General features: G+C 48.5%; 1 long non-coding RNA gene and 2 other non-coding genes across 3 annotated transcripts; 2 read left to right on the forward strand and 1 right to left on the reverse strand.

Annotated features, from left to right (window-relative positions):
* Window positions 1-37: 37 nt before the first annotated feature.
* On the forward strand, window positions 38-109 carry TRNAQ-CUG (transfer RNA glutamine (anticodon CUG)). Its single transcript has one exon. It is a non-coding gene; the product is annotated as a tRNA-Gln (tRNA).
* A 5621-nt stretch (window positions 110-5730) lies between these two features.
* On the reverse strand, window positions 5731-6731 carry LOC135272253 (uncharacterized). The gene is made up of 2 exons (XR_010340358.1): window positions 6421-6731; window positions 5731-6272 (listed from the first exon to the last, which is right to left on the reverse strand). It is a non-coding gene; the product is annotated as an uncharacterized LOC135272253 (long non-coding RNA).
* Window positions 6732-7060: 329 nt separating this feature from the next.
* LOC135272401 (U1 spliceosomal RNA) lies at window positions 7061-7224 on the forward strand. Its single transcript, XR_010340554.1, has one exon. It is a non-coding gene; the product is annotated as a U1 spliceosomal RNA (small nuclear RNA).
* The last annotated feature ends 234 nt before the right edge of the window (window positions 7225-7458 follow it).

Genomic DNA, 7458 nt, shown 5'->3' on the forward strand with positions numbered 1-7458 from the left:
TTGCGAATGCCAATAACCGAGAGTGCTGTCGGCAGGCGGTTCCATGGTGTAATGGTGAGCACTCTGGACTCTGAATCCAGCGATCCGAGTTCAAATCTCGGTGGGACCTTGTCGTTTGCTGTGCACAAAAGCCGGTCTTTTGCACGGGAGCCAGAAGGCGTTCCAGGAGGCAAACTCCCGCCTCAAAGATAAAGGGAAAGGGGTGTGGATTCCGTTTGCCCTTTGTTCCAAGTCCTGGGTCAGAGGAGGGAAAGGTTTGGGTACCGGGAGGGTTCCCTGCAGGGTGTGGCTGCTGCAAGTCTCCGCGTCCCTCCTGCTCCCGCCTCGCAATGCGTACCCGGTGATGTCACTTGTGCTCTCCTATCCCCTCGTCAGGGGACCGGCTCCCAAAAACTGGGTTCTCACAGTGGCCTGGTCCACAGGGAAATTGCCGAAACCTCCAATCGGAGTCACCAAGCCTGGAGGGTAGGGTCCTCGTCCTGAGCGGGCCTCCTGACCCCAACCAATCGGAGGGCCAGAGCCCAGAGCCAGTGCCCCAGCAACCCAGGAAGCCCCCACCCCGTGACCCTGGGTTTTGGGGTGAGAGATCTCCTCCACTAAAATGGCTGCCGCCCCTCAATCCTAGACCGGAGATGCCTTTCACCCAGAACATCTCGTAATGGCACCCACTGTCTTTTTGGTAAGGAATGGTGGCATGAAAGTTTGGTGGGGTTAGCTCAGTCAGTCATTGGTGATCGTGTCTGGGTGTGGGGTCGATGGCTGGAGACCCAACTTAGGAGTAATACTGTTTTATTCAGATGGCTCATCCTATTCCGAATATTAATTTACTGTTCTTCATATTCAGATTTTATGCCGAATTTCTAGTTCCCACGTCTCTATTGCGGGCTCTTTGTCGCTGTTTCACTAAGCTTTGGAACCTGACTCTGGAAATCTCATTCTTTGGTCCCAAGATCTCAGCCGGAAAGAGAAATCCGCGCAGCGGCCTCTTAAGCTCGCGGGCTGGGAGCCCTGGTCCTGATCCTCCGTAGCCTGGAAGGAGCTCCTGCAGGGCCACAGGGAAGAGGAGGCTGAGCAGCCCAGAGGGATGAGTGTCGGACGCTGGGGCTCCCCCTCAACCGACCAGAACCCCGCCCCAAGAAGACGAAGCCTTAGGATGAGACAGATGCAAAAATGTTTTCTTCTGCGCCGCAGAACACTTAGCATGAGGCTCATGGTGGGTGTTGAGAGCGAGCTAAGATGTCCCTCCAGGCGCTCAGGACCATCGCTCTGATTTTCATATTTTGAAAATATGAGAATTTTCAGCAGTTACAAAGGACTGAAAAACACCGCAGTCTTTGAGGGGGTCAGTTTGGAGGGTGTGGGGAGGTGAGGTGGGGGGGTGGGAGACAGGTGCCTTGGTGGCTCCTTGGAGTGGACCGGCAGGAGGGAAAACACATACACTCCATTTCCCTTTGCAGGCTGGACTGAAGGGCCTGGGATGGAAAATTGCACAGTCAAAGAGGAGCAGGTGCATTGAAAATTGTTATCCCTAGAGAGAAGTGCGGGGCAGGACACTGCCGTGACTGCTGCTGTTCACCACGAGCTTTGCAGCATGTGTGACTTCCATAACAGTGTATAGTGCATGCAAATCACTCCTGTTTACAAGCAACTGATCACAATTCCTTACAGATTTCTTTGTTCCTTCCCCACTCCCGCTGCTTACTTGACTACACTTAAAGGAAAAAATAAAACATTTGTTTTTACACATGACATTGTTTAAGTTGATCCTCAGCCCACCCTCCTCAAGTAGCTGGGATCACAGGTGTACAACACGGTGTCCAGCTAATTTTTGTATATTTTGTAGCAATGGGGGTTTTGCCATGTTGGCCAGGTTGGTCTTGAACTCCTGGACTCAAGCGATCTGCCTGCCTGGGCCTCCCAAAGTGTTGGGATTAAGTGCTGGCCTGCGTGCCCAGCCATCATTTGTATTTCACATTTAAATATTTTATAGTCATATGTATCATTCCTCAAAGGTTCTGGGTTTTGTAGCATGTGAATGACGGGGTTCAGGACACGCTACTCCAAAATATAACACCCTGGGCTCTTAAATATTTTATACTAAAGGGATTTGAGAAAACAACAGAAGCAGGAAGGCCACTGTCACCTCCCCCTGCCCTTCTTCCCTGAAGCCAATCATAAGGCTCTCATGTGAGAGGTGCCCTCTCTGTACCCAGAGGAAAGGTGCATCGTTGTGTCTGAAGATACAGGGACACAGAGAAGAGTCTGAACATAGAGGCCTGACTATGTTTTCCCCAGTTTATTACCATTAGATCGTACTGTAGGGCTGAGGGCCCGCAGGGTCATGGAGTGTGCCTTATGCTGTGCTGAGACACAGGATCCGAGAAATAAAGAGACAGGACACAGAAGTACAAGGAAAAATGCAGCTGGGCTTGGGGGGCCACGCCACCTATGAGTGGAGCCAGGTGAGGCCCTGAATGTCCAGAAGCGTGAATATTTATTTTGTTTAAATTAGGGGCAAGGCAGTGAGTGAAGTCATCTTTAAGGATAGTGATAGGGTCGTAAGCAATAAAACAAGGGGTCCACCCCCATTAGGTCACCTAGGCTGGGAGGAGGACAGTGCACAGCAGGGAGTCCATTACCATTAGGTCATCGAGGCAAGGGCCATGTGCAGTAAGGGGTTCACCCCCATTAGGTCACCGAGGCATGGAGGTGGGCCATGTGCAGTGAAGAGGGTGCAGTGTGCAATACCTGTATCTATGGGCAAGCTACTAAGAAGATTGATAGGAGGATGCTTTAAGTCACACAGCAGTGACAGAGCTGTCAGGGTCTACACCACCTGGTGGCAGCTTCCAATGAGTTCTATAGGGGAATGCTTTTCGAGCAGCACAGTAACAAGAACTGATAAAGTTCGCAGTCGCCAAGGTGCGATTGCCGTTCTGAGGGCAGCCTTCCACAAGAACTGGAGCAAGGTCCTACAACTCCTTTATCAGGAGGAGTGGCTCTCGCCCCAAGCCTGCCATACAGCGGGTATCTTTACGATACTGAACGCTGCCGCCTGGGCCAAGGATTCTTGTCCTGGTATAACTGTTTTTCCCTTAAATCATGCTGTGCACTGTGTCTGCTCTAGGCATTCCTCTGATTATAAACTAAGATATCATTCTATATATATATATATGGAAATAACTGAATGGTAAGATATTCTTTAGGCACTCATTCTATGAGCTAATATATGATTATATAGAAAGGATTGTATAAAGGGAAATCACTGAGTAGTAACACTATAAACCGAGATATTCTCCAAGCCCTATTTCTATAAACTGAGATATTCTCCAGGGCTTAATTGTGCCAGGATTCTGCTTAGCTCTCCTTCCTCGGTACCTCTATGGGGGGTTCCCCACATCATACTCTTTTCATTCCGTCACACCTCTCTATGACTATCCACTCTTCATCTAACCTACTGTTAAAGAAAAAAAAAAAAAAGGAAGAGGTTTAGCTGTTTCCATGGGCCTTCATTTCCTTTGGAAGGTGCTCCCGTCATGTGAAACTGACATTAAATAACTAGGTATGCTTTTCTCTTGTTAATCTGACTTTTGCTGTAAGGATCTCAGCAGTGAACCTAGGCTGAGTGAGGAAAAGTCGTATTTCCTCCCCTACGTGTACAGATGTCTTCCACTTTAAAACTACAGAAATTTTATCGAGGCTGATTTGAAGCAAGAAATTGAATCACTGATTTCCTTCAGATGAGCTGAAGAGATGAGCTAATAAAGTCCCAGTTCCTCCCAGAGAGAAACAGCTTTTTGTTTTGTTTTGTTTTTTGAGACCAAGTTTCACTTGTTGCCCAGGCTAAAGGGCAATGGTGTGATCTTGGCTCACCGCAACCTCCAACTCCCGGGTTCAAGTGATTCTCCTGCCTCAGCCTCCCAGGTAGCTGGGATTACAGGCATGCACCATCATGCCCAGCTAATTTCATATTTTTAGTAGAGACGGGGTTTCTCCATGTTGGTCAGGCTGGTGTTGAACTCCTGACCTCACGTGATCCTCCCACCTTGGCCTCTCAAAGTGCTGGGATTACAGACATGAGCCACCGTGCACAGCCAGAGAAACACTTCTATAGCTCATTCCCTGAAGCTCCTTGAGGGTCAAACCTGCTGAAGATTGAGGGGCCTTCCTGGGACCTCCCACCCCAGGAGATCACTGCTGGTGAGAGAATTGTCGCAGTCTCCCTGGGAGGGTGCGTGGCCACTGGAAAGTATCCCTGCTGTGACTTCAACACAACTGGTTTTCATCACATCTGCTCTTTCTGTTTGTTTTTTTGGAGATGGAGTCTTGCTCTATCACCCAGGCTATAGTGATAGTGGTGCAATCACAGCTCACTGCAACCTCTGCCTCCTCGGTTCAAGTGATTCTTCTGCCTCAGCCTCCCGAGTAGCTGGGATTACAGATGCACCACAATGGGGGGCTATTTTTTGTATTTTTAGTGGAGACGGAGTTTCGCCGTGATGGCCAGGCTAGTCTCGAACTCCTGACCTCAGTGTCTCCGCCCACCTCGGCCTCCCATAGTGCTGGGATTACAGGCATGAGCCCCGGCACCTGGACACGTCCGCTCTTTGCGCACTGCTGCAGGAAACTACAAGAGCTAACATGCAAATGAGTAACAGATCCACATCATCCGACTGTGCCTGATATGCAAAGTGCCACATGGCAGGCACAGCTGATGAGTGTGTGTGATTATTTAGTCCTTACAGGCCAAGGTCACACCATCATCTTCATCTTCCACATGAGAGGACTGGGATGCAGAGATGTTAAGTAACCGGCTCAGGGTCACTCAGGTCAGATTTCTTTGACAGTCACACTTTTCCTATGTCAGGTTTTTCTCACTGTCATAGTTTTTGCAAGGGCACTTTCGTCAGGAGCCGTATAAACACAGTGGTTCTGAGAATGCCTTCTGGAGCCAGGCTGCCTTCAGTTCAAATTCCTACTTTGAAATCCTCCTTCCCTGGCTAAGTGACTCTGAGCACTGTGACCTTGCTTCTAACCTCCAAGCTGCCCTTGGTATTCCTGGGCATAGGCCAGGCTAAATATGGGAGAAATTTACTGTCAAATCTAAGTCTGAAACAAAGATGATAACAGCTCCTTCCTGAGACAAACTCCTTCCTTTCATGGGCATCAGAGCTCCTTAGCAAAGCTAACAAATTAGACACGAGATTGAAAATTACGGCTCAGGAGCCATGCAGCCAGAAGCCACACCATTCCTAAGCTCCCCAGTTGCTCCCAGAATGATAAATAACATCATTCGTATAAAACCTAAGATTGGCGTTCAAGGTATTTTTCAGACCCTGCCATATGACGAACTAGCTGGTGCCACCCAGACAGGTGAACTGGCTCATCTGGTTCTGTGGCCCCCAGCCAGGGACTGACTCAGTGCAAGAAGACAAGCTCCAACTCCCTGTGATTTCATCCCCAACCCAACCAATCAGTTTTCCCCACTTCCTAGCCCTCTGCTGGCCAAACTATCCTTTAAAAAACCCTAGTCTCTGAATTTGCGGTGGGGCGGGGAGACAGATTTATTAATGAACCTCTGTCCTGTTGCTTAGCTGGCTCTGCATGCATTAGATCCTTTCTCTATTGCAGGAAGCCTGGTGTTCTCAGCTCCATTGACTTTTCTGGGCAACCTGCAAGATAAACCCACCAGTTACATTAATGAAAGAAAAACACAAATGGCACATATGCTTGAAAAGAAATGTAAGTCCATGTATTTCTTTTGAAGAAATGCAAAAGGAGGAGGAATGATATGACAGGCAGTACACTGTCTAAATATTTTCATGATTCTCCTGTCTCCCCATATCCTTCTCCAAAAAACTGCTCCCCAGATACCTTCAACTTAAACACGATTCCTGCCAGAACCGGGTTTGTCCTCCCCTTCACATTTTCCTCTCACCTGCCCCACACCCCTTCCATAGCTAATCTGTTCTTTCACTTCCAGGTCATTGAGTTTTTCCCCATTTAAAAATATAAGATACAGAAAGACGAAAATAACCAGTCATCCATATTTCCACCACCTGGAATTAAGTGTTATTCACACATGTACAATTTTTCTTCCAAACCATTTTAAAGTTACTCTCTTTTTTTTAAAAAATCATACATGCATAGCATAGACCATACCACCAGTACAGAAAAAGTACAGTTATGTAAGATTTCTGATCACCTTAAGTTCAAAATCACTTTTGTTGACATCGGGGCAACGCTGATGGAGTCGTGTTCTTCTGCTGTATCTACAGAGAGAAGAATGTATATTTTAGCTAGACTGTCCCCTGCCCACCCCCGCAGAAGAAAAATCAATAAAGAAGGCCATATGTAAATATGTTTTTGTAAAATTGAGCTTAGACTCACATTAAATTAAGGCGAAGGCATTAAACACACATTAAGTTAAGGCTAAGGCATTAGGATTTGCAGTGGTTTCCTTCTGTTGTTATTGTTGGTTATTTTTTGAAACACTGTTTCTCTCTGATATTGAAGGACTTTCAGTTTCAAGTGGAATGCTACATCACCAGGATAGCCATGTGAAAAGAACCAGTTTTCTTTGTAATCCTAAACTAGTCTGCGAATTAAAGGCCATTATTTGAGGAAGGATGCGCAGGCTCCAGCTGGCAGCCTCAGGGGTGCTCGGTAACAAAGGATAACGACCCGCTTCTTTGGGAGCGAACAGACGCGGGGAGGGAAGGGAGAGGCCAACGTCACTTCCCCGCCGGCTCCGGCAGCGGGTCGGTCGGCTGAGTGGCGGAAGAGCAGACGGGACTGGGAAGGCGCTGTCGGTGACATCACGGAGAGGGCGACTTCTATGTAGATGAGGCGGCTCAGGGGCTGCTACTTGGCCACCTGCTGCTTCGTCAGGAAGGCTTTTCTGTTTTGTGGGAGCGAGTCCAGGACCGCTGGTCGGACCCAAGAGTCCCAATTGTGTGTCAGGGCTAGGAGGGCTGGGGGTGCGGTGCCCGCGGCGAGTGACCGTGCATGTAAAGGGTGAGGAGTATGAGGCTGTGTCGGGGCGGAGGCAGAGGAACTCATACTTACCTGGCAGGGGAGATACCATGATCACGAAGGTGGTTTTCCCAGGGCGAGGCTTATCCATTGCACTCCGGATGTGCTGACCCCTGCGATTTCCCCAAATGTGGGAAACTCGACTGCATAATTTGTGGTAGTGGGGGACTGCGTTCGCGCTTTCCCCTGACTTTCGTAGTACCTAAAAAGAGAAGCAGTAAAGCTGGTGGTCGTATGTTTTCGTGTTTTCCTTTATGTCTTACGGTTCTTGCCACAAACGTTGGGCAAGAGTAAGGGCTGTGTTGCTGTTTTTTTCGCTGAACAGCAACAGTGCCTCAGACAAACGTGGTCTCACTGGTTTTCTCTTTCTGCTTTTTATGGAGGTTCTTATGTGGCCTGTAGTCTCGGGTTCTCACGCTCTGT

The sequence above is a fragment of the Aotus nancymaae genome, unplaced genomic scaffold, assembly GCF_030222135.1.
Source record: "Aotus nancymaae isolate 86718 unplaced genomic scaffold, 86718_ANA_hifiasm-v0.15.2.pri h1tg000108l, whole genome shotgun sequence".
NCBI classification, from domain to species: Eukaryota; Metazoa; Chordata; class Mammalia; order Primates; family Aotidae; genus Aotus; species Aotus nancymaae.